Source organism: Sorex fumeus, unplaced genomic scaffold (genome assembly GCF_029834395.1).
Source record: "Sorex fumeus unplaced genomic scaffold, SorFum_2.1 ptg000063l, whole genome shotgun sequence".
NCBI classification, from domain to species: domain Eukaryota; kingdom Metazoa; phylum Chordata; class Mammalia; order Eulipotyphla; family Soricidae; genus Sorex; species Sorex fumeus.
In genome coordinates this window covers 5421740-5445895 of record NW_026606120.1, presented here as the reverse complement: position 1 = coordinate 5445895, position 24156 = coordinate 5421740, and positions in this window count along the sequence as shown.

Here is a 24156-nt window from a genome sequence, read left to right as displayed (position 1 = left end):
GTGGGGAGGACAGGCTCGGCTCCACCCCATCCTGTGAGGCCCAACATGTTTCGTCACTGCGGGTCCAAGCCTGACTGTCCAATGGCCTCTGGAGGATGACGGCCACCAAGAGGGAGCAGGTGGAGGAAAAACACCCTTTCCTCTCTGGGGTGGCCCAGCGACAGTAACGTACTGTGGGGTCTGGATACATTTCTGCCAAAAGGCACTGGGTTTTGAGATTTGTTTCTGAGTCTCTGGGATCATGGCTGTTAAGGAGCTTGATCAGGAGCCAGAGAGGCCATTCATGGGCAATGACTTGGGGTCTCGTTGGGGTGGGGAGGACAAGCCCGGCTCCACCCCCATCCCGTGAGACCCTGTGTGTCTCGTCAATGGGGGCCCAAATGTGACTATCCAGTGACCTCAGAAGGATGGCGGCCACTGGGCCGCCAGGGGGAACAGGCCAAGGCACGAAACCTATTCCCACCTGGGTTGGCCCAGCACCGGTAGCCCACTGTAGAGACTGGACACATTTCTACCTAAAGCCGCTGGGTTCCGAGATTCATTTCTGAGTCTCTGGGATCATGTCCATTAAGCAGGTCAATAAGGAACCAAAGAGGCCTTGCCTCCAATTATATAGCTGAGCCGGAGGTGGTTTGTGGGTGTGTTTCCCACATACCTAACTTTTGGCCGTTTACTTTCTTGGTAAACTTTGCCCCAAGTTTTTGGGCTCTGGCCAAAGGCACAGCAGCAATTTTGGGGTATCTCGAAGTCTGAAGGTGCCATGAGGCTGCTGATGCACTCGCCTCACAGGTACAGATTGACCTGCTGGCGGCTCCATACCCCATTTTCCCACTTTTTGAGGTATGTACTCTGGATCCCAAATTACAGACCATGATTCTGGACCCAAAGGCTCAAGTCAGTAACTACCTATGACAGGGCATGGGAATAGCTGTGCTTGGCACTAATCTAATTCTGTTTGACAGGAGAAACAGTACTCTTAGCCATAGTGCACTTTAACTCATCATAGGCCTTCCTTTACTTTGTTTTTTAAAAAACTGAGTTATAACTTACAAGAAGGGCACAAATCTCAGTGTACAGCTTGATTAATTAAAAATGTGCTCATACCTGTTTAACCAACACCCCATTCAAAAGAGAGCCAGGAGTAAGCCCTGAACATCCTTGGGTGAGACCCAAAAACCAGGGCAGGGGGCGGGGGGGAACTTCACTATTCCTACAGAAATTTATTTATAACCCTGAATTTATAAATCTTATACAGTTGAGTTATGTATAACTTGTAGTAAAATTCTTCAGCCTTTGTACGGTGACCAAGAGCTCCTGGAACTTTAATGTGTACAGAATTATCTGGACCTTTGTTGAGAGCACAGGTACCTGGGTCCCACCTCAGATTCAGATTTCTTTAGTCTTTGTTTTCACAGAACTCTTATTTTCAACAAGAGTCTCAGGTGATGTTTCCACAGATTTTTTTCCCAAAATACTGCTTTAAGAAATGTTTTTCAAGAAGAGAGCTAAGGCTATTTTAGAATTAATTCCAAAAAAGCTAGTTTTACCTAAATTCTATATTCCTTTATTATTTACCTAAATTCTATATTCCTCCTTTATACTTTTCCCTGTGTTTGATCTTGTGTATCAGAATAAGAAATAAACTTATCAACTAGTGAAAGTAGGTCATGCAATCTATGGTTGAATATGGGTGAGGGTGGCTTATCAAAGTAGCTAAATGTCAAGGTGTAAAGTCAACATCATCATTTCAAATTCCTGTTATACTACTCACTAGATATATAAACTTGGGCAAGTGCCAACATTTCTTAACCCCAATTTCTTCATCTTAGTTGGTGATAACAGTAGTGTATATTTCATACTGTGTCATGAATAGAATCAATCATGTACTGAATTTAACCAAGAATTAAACAGAAAGTATGTAAGTTCAGAACATATGTTTATGACGACATTATTTTATGGCACCAGGCATAATTTCTAATGATATAAGAATAACTTATTAGATCGATACTGGATCTACAAAGTCTCCATTCAATATGGCATTTCTATCCACCGGATCCAGTCAGACTTCACAACTAATCATCACAACAAACACTGAATCTAGTATAACATCTGTTAGGATTCATAGAACTTTCAACATCAAAGCCATGCAACATTGGTGGAACAAGAACTACTCCCAGTAGGTCAGCACAGTCTACAATATTGAATCCATAAGAAAATTGAGGATATTAATATTCTTGTCAAAACTGGATCCAACAAAATCTCTGTTGGGACCAGTCAGTGTCCAACAAAGGACACTGAGTTTATCACAACATTGAATATTAGACTCCACATAACCTCAGGGGAATCATCATACATATGAACACTGAATTCAGCACAATATTTGGCAGGACAAACACATGATTCACTGGTGGAATCAATACTAGGTCCACTATGTCTTTTAAAGAAAGTAGTACCCCTGTTATTACTGGATCCAATGCCACCTCTAGTGGTTATAGTGCAACATCCAGTTCTGAATCCAACATGACCTCTGGAAAAACTAGCATACTTGTCAATGTTGGAGGCTATGCAACCTCTGGGAGGACCAAGACAGTTGCTAATCCTGGATCTAGCATAACCTGTAGTGGGAAAAACCATATCTTCAACACTATACAGCACAGTCTCCAGTGAGACCAGTACACCTGCCATACTGGATCCAGTTGACCCTCACAGGGTCCAGCACAACTTCCAGTATTAAATCCTTCATGATCACTGGGGCACTAGCACACCTGTCAGCATTGGATCAACTGCAACCTCTAGTAGTGCTGCAGAAAAGGGAGTGTGGGAAAAACACTATAAAGAAGTAAAGGACCATAGCAATAGTGCAGGAAGTGAGGCATTTGTCTTGCTTTCAGCTGACCCTGGTTTGAGCTGTAGCACTACATATGATGTCCCAAGCACCACCAGAGCATAGAGCCACGAATAGACTTGAGCGCATGACTGTGTGTGACCCTGGGTAAAGGAAAATTAAGGAGTCTTGAGTTATCAATTTCTTGATAAAGAGAGGGCTTTGGAAAATGAGTTCCAGTAAGTTCGTGGAAATCTCAGTGACTAGAATCCTGGGCCTATTTCACTTTTCCTCATTAAGCCTCCAAAATGTATTAACTCTATTCCCACAACTGCACAATTAGATACTAATGAGTATATGAGCAAGTATGTAGTCTTTAGAAGCTTGTTTAACTTTGGCACCACTCTAATCATGTTACTCTTGCTCAACCTATTTCATTAGATCATTTTAGTTAGAACACCCCTTAGGAAAATGAATGCTTATCACAAAACTCATATCCCTCCCTTTATTTAGATCACTACTTAAAACAAAAAAAATCTTATCACAAAACTCAGTACACAAATTTCCTTTGAGCATGTTTTCACTCACGCTTCAGGTACGTACTATCCCTTAAGTAAATCTTTGTACTATTATCTATACTGTCTTATCCTTAAAATCTTTTTCTGACAGATACAAAGCCTTGCCCCTGAATCTTGTTTTGAGGCAACAGGCAACATCTTTTGGTATAACAGTATCCTCAGATTATTAGCTTAGTCTCTCTCTCTTTTTTATTTTTCTTTTGGGTCACACCCGGCAATGCACAGGGCTTACTCCTGGCTCTGCACTCAGGAGTTACTCCCGGCAGCGCTCGGGGTACCATATGGCATGCTGGGAAATAAATCCGGGTCAGCCACATGCAAGGCAAATACCCTACCTGCTGTGCTACTGCTCTAGCCCCCTATAACTTAGTCTCTTGACCAAATACTTTCCTTCACTCTCACTGTATCACTGTCATTCTGTTGTTCATTGATTTCCTCGAGCAGGCATGAGTAACGTCTCCATTCTTCCTAGCCCTGAGATTTTAGGAAGTGCCACATTGGAGGCTTCTTCAGGGTCAGGGGAATGAGACCCATCATTGTTACTGGGTTTTGGCATATCGAATGCGCCACACGGAGCTTGCCAGACTCTGCCGTGCTGGCAGGATACACTTGGTAGCCTGTCAGGTTCTCCAAGAATGAAAAATAGACAACAAGAGGTCATGCGACCTTGAATGTGGCCACGAGCTTCCGGGAGCTGAATTTTATAGTCCCTGGTTCTTGACTGTTGATGGGATTACATGATGCCGGGGGCAGTTGGTGGGTGTAATGCCTACATGCTGGAAGATGGGGGATCTGGGTGGAGGAGGCCCAGTCCTGATATGAGCAGGCTTGGAGATTTCAGCCCCAGGTTCCACACACCTGGGTTTCTCTGTTGGCTCCTTTGTGCATGAGGCTTGTCCGAATGTGTGGAGAGTGGTCTTAAACATGACTCTGGCTGGTTTCGGAGGTCTTCAGTTGTCGAGGCTCTGCTCAGGGTGGGAAGGGAAACTCAACCCTCCCCCTTCCAAGAGACCCCGGTGAGGACAGCCAGGCATGGGGGCAGGAAACTCTGTGCTGTTCTCTTCCGAGAGCTGAGTTTTTTAGTCTCTGGGTCTTGGCCATTGATGGGATAGTACAGCGCCGGGGACCGTGTTGGGTGTAATGCCTAGCTACTGGAAAATGGGGGATCTGGGTGGAGGAGGCCCAGTCCTGATATGAGCAGGCTTGGAGATCTCAGCCCTGGGTTCCACACACCTGGGTTCCTCTGCTGGTTCCTTCATGAGTGAGGCTCGTCCGAACGTGTGGAGAGTGGTCTTAAGCAGGCAGTCAAATAACCTTATTTCTTTAGATAGAGAACACTTTCATATCTTTTTCTTCAATGAAACCAGTACAGCAGCCAACACAGGATTTAGGTGAAACCAACATACCCATCAACACTGGATTTATTGAAATCTCCAGAGGAAGTTGAAAATCTTTCAATTCAAGATCTAGCATTGAACCCAATTCATACAACACAGTCTCCAATAGAGTCCAATACAACTTCTGGAGCATCATAGTCTACAATACTGAATTTAGTGTGAACAACAAAGGACGCAAAACTCCTAACAACACTGAGTTAATGCAACTTCTGGAAGAACCAACAGAGCCTCTAATCCAGCTTGACCTTAAGCACAGTCCCCAATATTGGATCCCAATATTGGATCCCAAGCTCTCAGGGGTCAGCATATTTATGTATAACAACTTGAATATAATTTCCAGTGTGACCAGAACAACTTCTAGTACTATATTTAAGACAATCTGGTATAACCAAACATTTGTAAACACCGAATTAAATGCAGTCTGTGGTGGAAGCAGTTCAGCTTTCAATATCACACTGGGTTTTCAAAGGGTTTTAGTAAACCCTTTGGAGAAAGCAGTATATTTGCTAACACTGGATAGAACATGATGCCCCAGTAGATCCAACACAATCTCTGGGACTGGATCTCATAAGACCTCTTCAGGGACCAGCATATCTGTTAACATTGTAGCACTGTAGCACTGTCCTCCTGTTGTTCATTGATTTGCTTGAGCGGGCACCAGTAATATCACCATTGTGAGACTTGTTACTGTTTTGGGCATATGGAATAGCCACGGGGAGCTTGCCAGGCTCTGCCCTGTGGGTGGGATACTCTCTGTAGCTTGCAGGGCTCTCCGAGAGGGATGGAGAAATCGAACCCGGGTCAGTCCCATGCAAGGCAAATGCCTACCCACTGTGCTATCGCTCCAGCAGTACAAATCCCAGTAGCACTGCACTGTAGCACTGTCCTCCCATTGTTCATCAATTTACTCGAGTGGGCCCAGTAACTTCTTCATTGTGAGACTTATTGTGACTGTGTTTGGCATATTGGATACATCACGGGTAGCTTGCCAGGCTTTGCCATGCGGCCAGGATACTCTCAGTAGGGCTCTCTGAGGGGGCAGAGGAATCAAACTCGGGTTGGCCGCATGCAAGGTAAATGCCCTACCTGCTGTGCTATGGTTCCAGCCCACAAATCCCAGTGGGACCATCAAATTGTCCAACATCCAGTGTGGTTAGTACAACTGCAATGATAAATCTTATCCAACCACAGGAGGAGCTATCATACCTCTAATGAATCTACAGAATTTCCAAATGCAAACAGCACAAATGCTACTATTCTAGTGAATGAAATGAGAGCCTTAATTATGGGAAAGCTTCTTGGTCTTGATCATTGCGACCATGGGATTCTTTGTTAGGCTATTCTGTGAGGTTGAGTGCCTTGCATATGGGAAAGTATCTGGGGAAAAGGAGCAAGAAGAACATAAGGAAATATGTATGAAGAGTAGGGTCACCATGTTGTGGGAGTAGGAAGGGAAAAATCAGAATCATCACAGAGAAATAACTGGCAGGAATCAAAGAAATCAACCAATATGCAAAGGAAACTTTTGTCATTTAGGAAAAGGGAGCAAAGTAATAAAGGCTGAGAGTAGGAGTCCTAGGTAAAGAAGTTTATTTGAAGGGGGAGAAGATTCTATAAGGAATGAGGCTTGGGTGAGGGGGCTATAGTTCTGAAATGGTTATGATTATTTTTTCTATAAAAACCTCCTGTCCCTAAGAAATATCTTTGACATAGTTGTCTATTGCTCTGTGGACCCCAGCTTGGAGTAGGTGAGAGTAGGGGGTGTGGACCACAGAATTTACCACAGGTTAGACAGAGCCACACTTAAACTGGAAGACACATTTGGACTATGAAGATTAAAGGGAAGTAAAAGGAACAGGAAGTTGGACCTGGTGTCAGAGGTTATTCATGAAGTTTATCTGGGGAACTTGAGATGTAATTTAATCTGTCATCAAGAGTCTCCTTCAAGCTTCTTTTGATTCTCTTTATAGTCTTGTTTTTGTTTTTTGCTTTTTGGGACACACACAACGATGCACAGGGGTTACTCCTGGTTCTTGCACTCAGGAATTGCTCCTGGCTGCGCTCGGGGGACCACATGGGATGCTGGGAATCGAACCCAGGTCGAGTCGCGTGCAAGGCAAATTTCCTACCCGCTATGCTATCACTCCAGCCCCAATTCTTTTTATAGTCTTAGGGAAGAAATTCTTTCCATCTCTCTTGCTTTTGCCAGACACTTAAAAAAAAGATTCCTTTGGTCATTTAGCTGAGAAATAAGCACATTTAAAATATATAACAAATAAATAGCAATACTCCTACATAAAATAAATAAATAAAATATATAACAGAGAGAACTTGTGTATGAGTATATGTGTGCATGCATGTTTTCAAGTGAATTGCTGTTTACAGTATCAAGTTGAATCTCATTTGTATGATTGAACCTCTATTCCAGAATTCACTTAATCACTTATCACTTAACTTCCCGTTAATCATTGATTTGCTCGAGCGGGCGCCAGTAACGTCTCCATTTGTCCCTGTCGCGTGCTAGTGTAGCCCAATGGCGTCTGTTCGTTCTAGGAACACGAAGAGCCTCAAACCGATCGTTCATAATCTTGATGAAGAAGTCTGACCATCTGGTAGGTGGGCGGCCATGCGGTCTTTTGACATCCCGTGGAATCTAGTCGGTAACAGCTCTAGTCCAGCGGTCGTCTTTAAATCTCATTACGTGACCAGCCCATCTGATTTTTGACACCTTGGCAAATGAGACAGCGCCCCTGATTCTTGATCATCGATGGAGGTCAGAACTCCGGATTCTTTCTCTCATTTGAGTGAAACGTGATACTCCAAGCATAGCTCTTTCAATTCCTCTTTGGGAGACCTGAATAGCATTCTCATCCTGTTTGCATAGGGCCCAGGTCTCTGAGGCATATGTTAATGCAGGAAGAACAGTGGAATCAAAGATATGTGCCCGGAGCCGGAGGTTCTTCGTCCTCTTAGCTATTTCTTCGACGTTCTTGAAGGCGTTCCAAGCCGCTCTCTTCCTCCTGCGCAGCTCGGGTGCCAGGTCATTTGTCATGTTGACTTCTCGACCTAGGTACACATAGCTGTTGCATTCGGAGATGGTCGTTCCGTTGAGAGCGAATGGGGCATCAGGAATGAGGCTGTTTCTCATAAACATTGTCTTCGTAAGATTCAGCTGTAGTCCTACCTTTCCACACTCACGGTCAAAGTCGGTCAGCATTTGTGCCGCTTGGCTGATGTTTGGTGTTATTAAAACAATGTCATCAGCAAAGCGGAGGTGGTGTAGTTGCCGACCATCTATCTTCACTCCCATTCCTTCCCATTCCAGTCGTCGCATGATATTCTCGAGGGTGGCACTGAAGAGTTTCAGTGAAATGGTATCACCCTGCCGAACCTCTCTCTTGACATTAATGATACTTAATACTCAAAATAGTGTAATAAAATCCAGATACTTCATTCATGTCTCAGTCAATTCACTAACATTTCTTGACCCTTGCCGGACCCCTGTATCCTATAAGATAGAATTGAATTGGGAGAGATGCAAAGAGTGAGGAGTTGCCAGTATTGTATAATCTCATAATGTACTGTGGTACATACAGTGTAAGGTGTAACAATTAGAAAACTCAAGGCATGACAAGATGAATAGGTGAAACTATGTATATTAGGATAAAACATGTTTAACAAAATTCATCCTTCTCACGCAAACAAGATGAGAACGCTATTCAGGTCTCCCAAAGAAGAATAGAAAGAGCTATGCTTGGAATATCACGTTTCACTCAAATGAGAGAACGAATCCGGAGTTCTGACATCCGTCGACGATCAAGGATCAGGGACGCTGTCTCATTTGCCAAGGTGTCGAAAATCAGATGGGCTGGTCACGTAATGAGATTTAAAGACGACCGTTGGACTAGAGCTGTTACTGATTGGATTCCACGGGATGTCAAAGGACCGCGTGGCCGCCCACCTACCAGATGGTCAGACTTCTTCGTTAAGATCATGAACGATCGGTTTGAGGCCCTTCATGTTCCCGGAGCAAACAGATGCCATTGGGCTACACTAGCACGCGACAGGGACAAATGGAGACGTTACTGGAGCCCGCTCGAGCAAATCGACGACTAATGGGAAGTTAAGTGATTAAGTGATTAACAAAATTCACAAAAATACATTTTATTTGCTCATATCTGGGTTAAATGCCAGAATAAAAATGCTATTTGAGATTTTTCTACCTCGGATTGCTCTCTTCAGGAGAGAAGACAAATAGCCAATGGGCATATGAAAAAGTGCTCATTATCACTTATTTTCAGGGAAACACAAATCAAGATGACCATGATATATCATCTCACACCAATGAGAATGGCACATATCAATACCTGGGGAAAATCTGTGTTATTAGGGTGTGATGAAAAGGAAACTTTTGTTTGTTTTTGAGCCACACAGGGTGATGCTCAGGAGTTACTTCTGGCTCTGCATTCGAAATTCTGGTGATACTTGGGGGGCCATATGGGATTCTGGGAAATAAATGTGGGTTAGCTATGTGCAAGGCCACCAACCTATTCATAATTCTATTCTTTTGACCCTGAAAAAGGAAATCTTATCCATCACTGATAGAATGTTGTCTAGCACAACCCTTATGAAAAAGTGGCATGAAGATTTCACAAAAATGTAAAAATAGAGTTGCTATATGACTCAGCAATTCCACTTCTTTGTATCTACCCCCAGGACACAAAAACATTCATTCAAAAGAACTTATGTACACCATCATTCACTGCAACACTTAACACAAAGCTAAAATATGCTATCAACTTAAGTATCCAATGACAAATGAGAGAACAATGAATATATGGTCTATAGACATAATGGAGTACTATGCTGCTGTAGAGAAGAATAAAAATCATGTAATATGCTGCAACTTGGATAGTATTGGAGGACATCACATAATGTGAAGTAAACCAGAAGAAGAGAGATAAATACCAGATGAATTCACTTATCTTTGGTTTATAGAATAACAGGAAAAGTGAATGAAAGGTATTGAAGGGGGATACCTAGATTACTGTGGTCCTTATAGAACTGAGAAGGATAGGGAAAGAAACCAAGGACTTTGGTGAGGGAAGTAAGAAGTGGTGTATGGGAGGTAATGGGGGCAAGAGGCAGGAGCCTCAGACTTACTGGTGCTTTAGAGGTGTGGAGCCACTGAACCAACAAAATGTAGAGCATGCATGAGGTTCAAGTGACAACAACCAGACTTAAAAATGTGACTGGGGCTGGAGCGATAGCACAGCGGGTAGGGTGTTTGCCTTGCTTGCAGCTGACCCAGGTTCAATTCCCAGCATCCCATATGGTCCCCTGAGCACCACCAGGAGTAATTCCTGAGTGCAGAGCCAGGAGCAACCCCTGTGCATCGCCGGGTGTGACCCAAAATAAATAATAAAAAAATAAAGGCCCTCCCGTTGATCGTCGATTTTGCTCGAGTGGGCCCAGTAACGTCTCCACTGGAGACTTTGTTGTTACTGTGTTTGGCATATCGAATACGTCACAGGGAGCTTGCCACGCTCTGCCATGCGGGCGAGATACTCTCGGTAGCTTGCCAGGCTCTCTGAGAGGGGCAGAGGAATCGAACTCGGGTCGGCCATGTTGGCCACTTGTAAGGCGAACGCCCTACCGCTGTGCTATCGCTCCAGACCCAAAAAGCTAAAAAAATAAAAAGTGACTGCCAGAGATATAGCATAGTGGGTATGGCACTTGTCTTGCATGCAGCCAATCTGGGTTTAATCCCTGGAACCCTGAGGCACTGCCAAGACAAAGCTAGAAGTAATGGGTGTAGCCCCAGCCTCCTCACCACCCAATGTACCTCTCAAGGAAGTGGGCAGGGGAGGTGGAAGGCTGAGGGTGTGGGGTAAGTGGGAGAGAAACTGGAGACAATGATAGAGGGAAGTTCATACTAGTAATGGAATTGGTGTTGGAATATTATATGCCCAAAACTTAACTATAAATATCTTTGTAAATCATGATGCCTTAATTAAAAATTTAATCTTAAAATTATTTCAATAGATTTATAAATATTTCACGAGCTGTGTGTAATTTTAAAAATTGCTCAGTCACTTTTTATAAGAAGAAAACACATTCCAAATTTGCCACTTGACTTTGCTTCAGATATCACTGGAACAAACTTCTAAGATACCAGTTTTATTTTATTTTATTTTGGTTTACTTCTGGCTCTGCACTCAACAATAACTCCTAGCAGGGTTCAGGAACAGTATAGTGTACTAGAGATTAAATCTGGGTTTGTCATGTGCAAGGCAAGCACCTTACCCACTGTATACTCTGTTCCAATATCAACTTTTAAAGATAGTTTTCATATGACTATTACTTGGAACTCTTTTCTTTTTTCTTTTTCTATCATTATTGGTATGATTGTAGTGTACAAACCTATCCTGTAAGTAATATCTCTTCCCATTGCCTGATAGTTATGGTTGCTTTCTTAGAATTCTAAATATTTGCAAATATACTTTTGCCTTGTCTTTAGGTTTGAACTGTTGACATTCCATTACAATTCCATCAAACATATCCTTAACTGATATGCTCAGTGTTTATCTTCAATCTCTGGGTTAAATTTGATCAAATTGAAACTCAAATATTATAAATGTTTTATTTTATTAAAAATGTTTAGTTTAGGTAGTATGATTACCATAGTATTAAAGCTAATGGCATTGGTAAAAATTTACTGCATCTCACCATCACCAAAGTGCCCACGACTCTCCACTATTATCCTTACACTACCTCTAGTCTGGCTTTCATTTGTCCCCCAATATCCTCCCACTGCTAGTGAATACATTTTTAATCCAAGACCAAAGTTTTGTCATTGTTTGATGCTCTCTATTTCCTGGTAAAACACATATATTTTTAACTTAAAATTATAATTAAAATTCAAGTTAAAATTACAATTTTCAATTTAAAATTATAAGTTAATGATAAATTACCAGTTAAATATTGTTTATATAAAATGCTGTAAAATGCTGCTTTTATTCTTATAGTAGCATATATTAAAATAATTTATTTCTCAATTACACTTGGCTGTATCTATTCTCTATGTTTCTCATGTTTCTCTGCGCAGGAGGAAGAGAGCGGCTTGGAACACCTTCAAGAGTGTTGAAGAAATAGCTAAAAGGATGAAGAACCTCTGGCTCCAGGCACATCTCTTTGATTCCACTGTTCTTCCTGCATTAACATATGTCTCAGAGACCTGGGCCCTACGCAAACAGGATGAGAACAGTATTCGGGTCTCCTAAAGAGGAATTGAAAGAGCTATGCTTGGAATATCATGTTTCACTCAAATGAGAGAAAGAATTCGGAGTTCCGACCTCCATCGATGATCAAGAATCAGGGACGCTGTCTCGTTTGCCAAGGCATCAAAAATCAGATGGGCTGGTCACATAATGGGATTTAGAGATGACCGCTGGACTAGAGCTGTTACCGACTGGATTCCACGGGATGTCAAAAGACCGCGTGGCCGCCCACCTACCAGATGGTCAGACTTCTTCATCAAGATCATGAACGATCGGTTTGAGGCTCTTCGTGTTCCTAGAACGAACAGACGCCATTGGGCTACACTAGCACGCGACAGGGACAAATGGAGATGTTACTGGCACCCGCTTGAGCAAATCAACCATTAATGGGAAGTCAAGTGATCAAGTGATCAAGTTTCTCATGCTGTGAGTACACTTAAATTGCTCCCAATTCTTATTCGCCTATCCTAAATGTACTAACATATAATTGGTGAGTTTCTCAGTTGTTGATTTATATAAAATTGCTCCATAAAAATAAAACTGGCAGATTAAGTTAAAAAAATAAATAAAATTACAAGTTAAAATTCAAAACCCTGAGTGTTACTGGGATACCCCGGTGGTCCCCAGCAGTCTTGGGCCTGAGCAGTTTCATAGCACATTAAACCTCGGGCCTGACTAGCAAAGTGTTGCCAGAAGTGTCTGGTACCCTGAGCACTGCTTGGGAGACATTCCCCTTCTCTTTCCAACCCCCCACCCCAATAAAAAAGAAAAGGAGAAAAGAAATGACTGATGAGCGAAAGTAAAGGAACAGTACGAAAGAAATATTTGAGACTGCAGTTCGAAAGGGTTCACTAACTACAAATGTAAATATTCTACAGTAAAGCTGTTGATTTAGCTACCTACTTTTAACAGGTAAATGATAATGGAAAATAAATTACATTTCAAAAAAAACCCTGCTCAAATATTACTACCAGACACACCATGTAAATAAAAATACTGATTTCTAACGATAAACATTAAGTGACTCACAGGCCACTTTGACAAAGAGGAAGATAAAATGGGAGGGAACCACGTGAGTAATTTCGCTAGTGATTAACTCACATGGTTGAGCTGTAAATACCTCTTAACTCCTAGGAACTGGAGCATGTCTATGAAGTTGGGAAGCAGGACTACCTGTGTTTTCATCTGACAAAGCAGCAGCTCACCAAGCATGCTTGACCGAAAAAGAAGACCCCAAAGTGGGCAGGGTTGAGTGTGGTTCCTTTTGGACCTCATGTTTTTGCTTTCTTGGTCCAGCAGAAAGTGTTTCAGATAGGTAAACTAAGACTTTCTGAAGAGTAATATGTAGGCCATTGATGTTTTATGTCATCATTTCCAGCTCTTTAACATTATACATATATGGATAAGTAGATCTAGATACAGGTTATCAACTTTAGGATTACTTTAAAGAAAATACATTTTTCTCTCTGAGAGGACATCAGAACTTGAACATCAGACTAGATTTACTTTTCTAATTCCCCTTTCATAGGCAGCCACCTTTTATTTCTAGCTTCTCTATTCCTATGCATTTTCCTGGGGTGCAGAAAATTCCAGGATGCAAATAAAGGGATAATTCAAAATCTTTTCTAAGTTAGATAGCCAAGTATAAATTCATGTTTTCCCCAACCTCATACACATGTCTTCTATATCCTAAATGAAGGGCAACAAGCTGGTACATGCTATTTAGATATACTGTATTTTCTTTTTCTTTGGAAACTTTGTTGTTAAGCCCGGGACTATGGGTTCCCAAGAGACAACACAGACAGAAACATTAGCTCAATAATGCAAAAGCAGTAGAAATTTTACTCCAGTATACTGGGGTCTCCTGCCCCCGTGCCTGGCTGTCCTCATGGGGGCCCCTTGAAGGGGGCGGGTTGAGTCCCCCCCCTCCGAGCAGATCCCCGGCAGCTGAAGACCTCCGGAACCCAGCCATAGCCATGCTCAAGGTCACTCTACACACTCGGAAGGACCTCACGCATGAAGGAACCGTCAGAGGAACCCAGGTGTGTGGGACCCGGGGCTGAGATCTCTAAGCCTGCTCAGATCGGGACTGGGCCTCTTCCACCCAGATCTCCCATCTTCCAGTAGCTAGGCAGTTACACCAACCAACTGACCCAGGCGCTGTGTAATCCCATCAATGGTCAAGATCCAGAGACTGTAAAACCAAGCTCCCAGAAGTGCACAGCCATCCGACCTCTTATTGTTCTTGCTCTCAGAGAACCTGGCAGGCTACGGAGAGTATCCTGACTGCACACAGAGTCTGGCAAGCTCCCCATGACATATATGATATGCCAAAACCCAGTAACAATGATGGGTCTCATTCCCCTGACTCTGAAAGAGCCTCCAATGTGATACTTGCTAAAATCTAAGGGCTACAACAAATGGAGACATTACTGGTGCCTGCTCGAGGAAATTGATGAACAACGGGATGACAGTGATACAGTGATGCAGTGATACTGGGGTCAACTATTTCACCCACAGACTGGTCTCTTGATAGCGATCCCGACTTCATGCAACAAGCAGATTATATAGGGTTTGATTACATAAGCAGTGCAATGCTCTTATTGTTTCAGAAAGAAATCTTACTTAGCTACCAAACAAAGGTGTTTTGGCAAGTGTCTAGGGTAACAATAGTCAGGCAAAAGTTAAACAATAGTTTCCACTAGCAGTTTATGGTTACATATGCTACTCATTACTTTAGGGTTAACAAAAGACAATTTCTTGCGCATTTTGACCGGGGCATAGTGATTGATTGAGCCCACTTTCTGGACCCAGGAACTTCCCCAAGTGAATTCAGGTTGTCTAGTTACGCATTATTTCATTGCTGGGAAACTGAAACTGTTTTAGTTCCTTAAGGGAACCTGAGGACTAGCTGATTTTGCTGATTTCTGCCTCAAGTCATGGTGTCAGTGCGTTTGCCTTGCATGCAACCAACATGGCCGACCCGAGTTCGATTCCTCCGCCCCTCTCGGAGAGCCCGGCAAGCTACCGAGAGTATCTCGCCCGCAGGGCAGAGCCTGGCAAGCTCCTCGTGACGTATTCTATATGCCAAACACAGTAACAACAAAGTCTCCAATGGAGACGTTACTGGGCCCGCTTGAGCAAATTGATGATCAACGGGAGGACCTTTACTTTACTTTGTCACAACCCACTCCCAGAGCAAATTCCATGCTGCTCCCCTTCATCCCTTCTCAGGCTTACCACATAGAGTCAACTGCATGTTTCCTGAACTGGAGTTTAGTCTCAGCTCTCCACTGAATTGCACCAGCCAATGGAGAAGTAGTATATTCAGGAGGCTGGGTATTTAGATAGATTGTAGAGTGAGGGGGCAAAAGAATAAAAGACTCTGTCTATCAATCTCCTTTCTTTTGTCTCCTGTCAGGGAATACCTCCCTCCTGAGGGAGCAACTTGTGAAAGTAGAGCAAAACCCACCACAGCTAGAAATAATAAAGAAGTGAATAGAGCCGTTTTCCATGTTGGTAAGAGTTATGACAAGTTAACCCATTTTCCTTGCCCATTTCAGAACATCTAAGACTATCAAAAATTTGTTGGGAAAGAGTAACTGGCTATACCCTCTCAGAGAGCCCGACAAGCTACCGAGAGTATCTCGCCCACACGGCAGAGCCTGGAAAGCTCCCCATGGCATATTGGATATGCCCAAAACAGTAACAACAAATCTCACAATGGAGACGTTACTGGTGGCCGCTCGAGTAAATTGATGAACAATGGGACAACAGTGCTACAGTGCTACAGCAACTGGCTATAAGGCACAATTTTCCAGCGATCAAGGCATTCTCTTTAAGAAGAAAGGAGGTTTCGGGGGCTGGAGTGATAGCACAGCGGGTAGGGCGTTTGCCTTGCATGCAGCCGACCCAGGTTCAATTCCCAGCATCCCATATGGTCCCCTGAGCACCGCCAGTAGTAATTCCTGAGTGCAGAGCCAGGAGTAACCCCTGTGCATTGCCAGGTGTGACCCAAAAAGAAAAAAAAGAAGAAAGGGGGTTTCATTCAGCAGCTTATTGGTTCAGTTCATAATGACTTCAAGAAGAAAATATTATTATTTCTCTATTGACTTCCAGCTGATTAATGTTGTATCTTTCCCCTCTCCATTGATGGTGCTGGGATTACCGGGGGAGGGGGAGGGCATCACACTAGGCTGTGATACACACTGGAAGTCCCACATTTGCTTGTGGCTGTACACACTCTGGACTGCAGTGTGCTAGAGATTGCAACCTGTTGTGGCACTGGGTTTCAAACTTCAGAGCTGCAGGGAAGGTCACAAGGCCTGGGGTCATGTTGTGCTTCACCACTCAGCCATCACAGGAGCCTAATGGTACATTTTAAGACAAAAGGAATCTAGAGAGGCCTCGTGTCAACTGAGAGCACATTTTTGAGGAACTAGACTTTCTGTTTGCAAATCTGAGTTCAATATGATCTTGCATAAATTTCTTTACTCTCTTGGGACTCTTTTCATCTGTAAAGATAAATATCATAGTAGAATCCACTTTATTATTTTAAAGTTGTTATTTTATTTAGTTTTGATTGATTCCCCTTCCCTCCACCCCTTGTTGGTAGCAGTGCATGCTGGCTTTGGCAGTCGTGGTGGGGCTCAGTCTTTTTTCTTTTTGCGTTTTGGGTCACACCTGGCGATGTACAGGGGATACTCCTGGCTTTGCACTCAGAAATTACTCCTAGAGGTGTTCGGGGACCAGATCGGATGCTGGGAGTTGAACCCGGGTCAGCCGTGTGCAAGGCAAATGCCCATTTTCCACCACCACTGATACTTCACACATGAAGAAACTAGCAGAGGAATCCAGGTGTGCGGGACCCGGGGCTTAGATCTCCAAGCCTACTCGGATCGGGACTGGGACTCCTCCACTCAGATCCCCCACCTTCCAGCATGTAGGCGTTACACCCACCAACTGCCCCCGGCACCATGTAATCCCATCAACGGCCAAGACCCAGAGACTATAAAACCCACCTCCTGGAAGCGCGCAGCCGCATTTGCGGCCTTGCAACGTCTTGTTATCTAGTTCTTACTCTGGAGAACCAGGCAGGCTATTGAAAGTATCCAGCCCGCACAGCAGAGTCTGGCAAACTCCCCGTGGCATATTCAATATGCTAAAAATAAGTAACAATGATGGGTCTCATTCTCCTGACCCTGAAAGAGTCTTGAATATAGCACTTTCTAAAATCTCAGAGCTAGAACGAAGGAGACGTTACTGGTGCCTGCTCGAGGAAATTGATGAACAATAGGATGAAAAGTGATACAGTGAATATTGAACACTTTGAGTCTTATAAGTCACAAGGAATTTTTGGGAGGGGTTCCTTCTCAGGGACCTTTGTTGCCAATATTTGACCTGGCAGAGTGGGTGAAAGCTTGGTGCTAGTTGCCTCAAATGTGGTGGGAAGTGAGGGAAAGTGGTAAATTTGGGACCTGAAGCATGTAAGGCATGCTTTTATTCCCTTTGGGTTCTCTTCCAAGTCCTATACAGAAAATGTTTAATAAAAACTGTAGGAGTGGACTCACAAAGAAACAGAGAGAGAGAGAGAGAACCCTAATAAACCGAATCAGACATGAGAAGGGGGATATCACAACACAAAACAAAGAAATTCAAAGGATCATCAGAGACTACTTTAAAAGTCTGTATGCCACGAAACAAGAGAACCTAGAAGAAATGGATAAATTCCTGGATTTCTATAATCTCCCAAAGCTGAATCAAGAAGATCTAGAGTACCTGAATAAACTTATTACCATCAAGGAAATTGAAACTGTAATCAAAAGTCTCCCCAAAAACAAAAACCCAGGTCCAGATGGATTCACTAGCGAATTTTTCCAAACATTTAAAGAGGACCTACTGCCAGTCCTTCTCAAGATTTTCCAGGGAATTGAAAAAACAGAAACTCTCCAAAACAGTTTCTATGAAGCCCATATCTCTCTAATACCAAAAGGAAAAAAAGACACCACAAGAAAAGAAAAATACAGGCATATATCCCTGATGAACATGGATGCGAAGATTCTCAACAAAATACTAGCAAATAGAATTCAACTACTCATCAAAAAGATCATACACCATGACCAAGTGGGATTCATCCTAGGGAATGCAAGGATGGATTAACACTCGGAAATCCATCAACATAATCCATCATATCAACAAAAGAAAAGATAAAAATCATATGATCATATCAATAGATGCAGAGAAGGCATTTGACAAGATCCAGCATCCGTTTATTATGAAAACCCTCGCCAAAATGGGGTTAGAGGGGACTTTCCTCAATATAGTTAAAGCCATCTACCACAAGCCTACAGCAAGCATCATCCTCAATGGGGAAAAACTGAGAGCCTTGCCCGTAAGATCAGGGATGAGACAAGGATGTCCACTCTCTCCACTGCTGTTCAATATAGTACTGGAAGTACTTGCAAAGCGATTAGGCAAGAAAAAGATATTAAGGGCATCCAGGTAGGGAAGGAAGAAATCAAGCTCTCACTATTCGCAGATGATATGATACTATACTTAGAGAACCCTAAAACTCTACCAAGAAACTCCTAGAAACAATAGACTTGTATAGTAAAGTTGCAGGCTATAAAATCAATACCCAAAAGTCCATGGCTTTCCTATACGCAAATAGTGAAAGAGAAGAAAGTGACATGAAGAAAACAATCCCATTCACAATTGTGCCCCAGAAAATAAAGTACCTAGGAATCAGCTTAACTAAGGAAGTAAAGGACCTGTACAAAGAAAACTACAAAACGCTACTTCAGGAAATAAAAGAGGACACCAGGAAATGAAAAAATATCCCCTGTTCATGAATCGGGAGAATTAACATTGTCAAAATGGCAATACTTCCCAAAGCACTGTACAAATTCAATGCGATCCCTATTACGATACCCAGGACATTCTTCAAAGAACTGGAGCAAACACTCCTGAAATTTATATGGAACAATAAGCCTCCACGAATAGCTAAAGCAATTCTGGGGAAAAAGAAAATGGGAGGAATCAACCTCCCTAACTTCAAACTCTACTACAAAGCAGTAATAATTAAAACAGCATGGTACTGGAACAAAGGCAGAGCTGCAGACCAATGGAACAGGGTCGAATATACTGACATTTCCCCTCAAGCATATGATCATCTAATCTTCAATGAGGGGGCAAGAAATGTGAAGTGGAGCAAGGAAATCCTCTTTAACAAATTGTGCTGGCAAAACTGGACAGCTACATGTAAAAAAGTGGGCTCAGATCTGTCCCTAACACCAAGTATAAAAGTAAGATCAAAATGGATTAAAGACCTCAACATCAGACCAGAAACCATAAGGTACATTGAAGACAAAGTTGGCAAAACTCTCCATGACATTGAAGCTAATGGTATCTTCAAAGATGTCATGCCACTGGCCAAGCAAGTGAAAACAGAGATATACAAATGGGACTATCTTAAACTAAGAAGCTTCTGGACTTCAAAAGAAACAGTGACCAAAATACAAAGACAGTCTACAGAATGGAAAAGGGTATTCTCCGAATACACATCCGACAAGGGGTTGATATCAAGGATATACAAAAAACTGGTTGAACTCCACAAGAAGAAAACAACTAATCCCATCAAAGAATGGGACGATGAAATGAACAGAAACTTTCTGAAAGAAGAAATCCGAATGGCTAAAAGGCACATGAGAAAATGCTCTACATCATTAATCATCAGGGAGATGCAGATCAAAACAACAATGAGATATCATTTCACACCACAGAGATATCATTTTGGCCCACATCCAAAAGATCAAAAGCAACTGGTGTTGGCACGTATGTGTCAAGAAAGGGACTCCTTCACTTCTGGTGGGAATACTGACTGGTTCAGCCCTTTTGGAAAACAGTATGGAGGATCCTCAAAAAATTAGAAATTGAGCTCCCATTTGACCCAGCAATACCACTCCTGGGAATATATCCCAGAGAGGCAAAAAAGTATAGTTGAAGTGACATCTGAACTTGTTTGTTCATTGCAGCACTCTTTACAATAGCTAGAATCTGGAAAAACCTGAGTGCCCGAGAACAGATGACTGGTTAAAGAAATTTTGGTACATCTACACAATGGAGTACTATACAGCTGTTAGAAAAGATGAAGTCATGAAATTCATACACAAATGGTACTACATGGAAAGTATCATGATAAGCGAAATGAGTCAGAAAGAGAGGGACAGACATAGAAAGATTGCATTCATCTGGGGAACATAAAGTAACAAAATAGGAGACTACACCCAAGAATAGCCAAGATAAGTACCAGGAGGATTACTCCATGGCTTTGAGGACAGCCGCACATGCTAGGGGAAAAGGCAGCTCAGATAGAGAAGGGAGCACCAAATAAAGGGTGTTGGGAGGTTCCTCTCAGGATGGGAAATGAGTGATGAGAGTAGACTATAGACCAAACAAGATTGCCACTCAATGTCTCTTTTGCAAACCACAGCACTCAAAAGGAGAGAGATAATAAAAGGGAATTCCCTGCCACAGAGGTAGGGTGGGATGCGGGGAGGTTGGGGGGTGGGAGGGATACTGAGACTGGTGGTGGTGGAGAATGGACACTGGTGGAGGGATGGGTATTCGATCATTTTATAACTGAAACCCAAGCACAAAAAATTGTAAGTCTACAACTGTACCTCATGGTGTTTCACTAATAAAAATTTAAGAAAAAAAAAAGCTTTAGGAGTAGGACAGAAGAATAGGGCAAAGCCTTAGACTGCCCTTATTGCAAGTTTATGGTCACAGTTCAAACCCCACATGAATTGAGTTGTGCCCTGCTGCCCCTCAGGCAGCTCCTAAAGAAAGCTTTTATCCTGACAGGTACAGGATGGATTTCAAATTAACCCTAGCAATCGTACAGCGGGTAGCACATTTGCCTTGCATGTAGCTGACTTGGGTTCATTTCCTGGCATCCTATCAATGGTCTCCTGAGCACAGCCAGAAGTAATTTCTGGATTCAGAGCCAGGAATAACCCCTGAATACCACTGGGTATGACCCGGGAAACAAACAAACATCCCCTCCCCCCAAAAAACAACCTAAATTGACCCCATGTGATACAAATATATGATTAACTTTTATAATCAACCTAAGTACTTTTTCCTGAAATTCCTTGTAGTATGATAACCAATCTTTCCCTCTTAAGCAAACAGTGGTCTTAGCCCCTCCCTGGTGTTCTTCCTTACATAGTCACCAGACATGACTTTTAAAAAACAGGCATCCCCAATGACTATTCAGCTTCCTGAGGCAATCTGGTCCCCACTCACTCTGATGATAACTTCATTTGTTTGAAAATCCACAAAGTGGGGCTTGGAAGCTTCTGTGATTGTGTATTCTAGGTCTATTCCAGTAGATCCAGCTCTGGCAGTTTTGTCCAAGAAAACACTCTGGTCAGGGGAAGAGGAATGAGAGGGAGTCAGCCCATGTGAAGCCCTGCCTGCAATGCCCAATTCACTCCTTAGAATAGCAAGAGCACAGGCTCTGGAACTGGCTTGTTAGTTTAATTTCTGGCTCTGCCCCTTATTTGTGAGTTCCATAAAGTTCCTTGACTTCCCCATGACTTAGTTTCCCCATTTAAAAAATGGAGACAATGGTGCCCTGTGCCTCATGACTTTGGACACCCCCATAGGCTCCTTTTAACCAGGAGGACTGAGAGGAAACTCCTGGATAGCTGGATAGCACCTTTATCATACTGCTATAAGGAAAAACAAACTTCCCTCAAATGACATGCAGGAAAGAAGTGGACAGGAACCTCTTTGAAGGCGAATCAGTTCTGAGTGGGGGCACTAAACTTTCAAAGGATTAAATATCGTCCTAAATTATTTATTTATTTATTTATAAGACGTTTTGGCCAGACTCGATGGTGCTCAGGGCTTACTCTTAACACTGCACTAGGGGATCACTCCTGGAGGGCTTGGGGACCATATGGAGTGCTAGGCATTAGAACCTAGGTCAACAGCATGCAAGGCAAGCACCCTACCCACTGTACTATTACTCTGCCCCCCAGCCTAAACCTTTACTTAATTTTTATTTTTGCCATTTAAAATTTTTAAATGAAGGGGCCAGAGAGATATTACAGTGGATATGTATGCAGCTAATCTGGGTTCAATCCCTGATACCCTATATGGTACGCCTAGCACCTCCAGCAATAGTGCCTGAGTGCAAGCAACAAGTAAGCCTTGAGCACACTGGGTGTAACATAAAAACCAAGTGATATTTTTAAAATTACAAAGTTTTGGCCCAAAGGATCTATAAACTACTCTAAAGAATGGAGTTTACCAAGGCAGTGAGGTTGGGTAAGTAGGTTGAGATAGTGAAGCAGAGGGAGAGGAAAAACGTGAAACAAGAGTAAAGGGGAACAGGCACTATGGTGGGGCTCTGGTGATGCAATGTTTTATGCATAAATACCTACCATTGATTGAATTGTAGAACTGTAAATCGTGATAGGTAAAATTAAATAAATTTATAAAAAAGAATTATAATATTATAATTTTTAATGGAGACATTAAATATATGCCAAGATGTGCAAAGTCTAATACATCTTCAGAGTTCAAGTTGCTGATTTTCTCCTAAATACACTGCTATGTTCCAGTAATCTAACTACGGTTCATAGAGGTTCCCGGGGCCTCTCTGCATCAATAATGCCCCCAACAGAGAGCTTCTACCTTGACTTACCATAAAAGACTTCACTTTATATTATTTTTGTATAAATGAGTTCGGGCTGGAGCGTTAGCACAGCAGGTAGGGTTTTTGCCTTGCACGCGGTCGATTCAGCCGACCTGGGTTCGATTCCTCCACCCCTCTCGGAGAGCCCAGCAAGCTACGGAGAGTATCTCGCCTGCACGGCAAAGCCTGGCAAGTTCCCTGTGATGTATTCAATATGCCAAACACAGTAACAACAAGACTCACAATGAAGACGTTACTGGGCCCGCTTGAGCAAATTGATGAACAATAGGACAGTGCTACAGTGCTACATAAATGAAGTCATCCAGTGTATGTGCCAAAAAGGTTTGTTTATAAGGAAACAATATTAAATTAACAATATTTGGAAAGCTGAAATCTATGTCCGCATCCCTTACCACAGCCCTCCTATCCTATGTGGAATCAAAAGTTAAGTCCTGTGAATTATAACAGACTATGGCCTTTGTACATCTCAATTTTCTGGTGTAAATTTCAGCCACTGTCAGCTGTGAGGTCTAGAAACAGGGACTCTTTAGTTAGGATCTCTGCCCATTGCCAAAGATCTGGGAAATTGGTGGTGTTGTACACACTCTCTTCAACCGCACTTAATATCAGAAGTGAGGGATTCACTCAAGGTCCACCTTCCACATTCTTGGGGAGTCCAGTGAAAGAACAAACTGGGGAAGACTGCAAGCATGTTTGGGGTTCTTTATTTAAATAGCCAATACTTTTGGTTTATTTGCTCTCTATTATTCTCTTCCTTTTTCCTTCTACAAAGTCTTCTGTTTTAGAAATGCATCTTGCCCCAAGAAAACAGGTTTCAGATCATTCCTGGTCACAGGGTGGGTCCCTTCCAGCTGACAAGCTTGATCCCCTCTTTCGACCTCCCTCCCTGCTCCTCCTCATACTTGTACCCTTTGATTAATGAACTCACCCCTCTCTTCACCTTGATTCCTGTGAGTACCTTTCTCCAAACAGCCCTGAGATGTAGAAAATAGAGTGCAGAGCTGCCCCTCCCTAGAAAGGGAGGGCCCAGAGCACTGGCCTCCCTCATAAACTAGCAGGTATAAATGCATTAGATATGCTCATGAGAAAAAAACAAGAAGAAAACTTAGATATCCATGGTGGTGCGCTCTCCTCCCCTACCCCAGGCATTTGTTGACCGGTTTTTCCTGCAGCTATATGTTCTAGAAAACCCAGGGGAAAATGCATGTTCATTAACTCTTTAGCTCTGCAGCTTGGTGTTCTTCTGGAAGACAACTTCCTACGTGAAACATTTTGAGATGAAGAGAGAAAAAGTCTCCCCTCCTTTCCAGTTCTTGTGGCTACTCCTTTTTGCACTCCGAGGATGGGG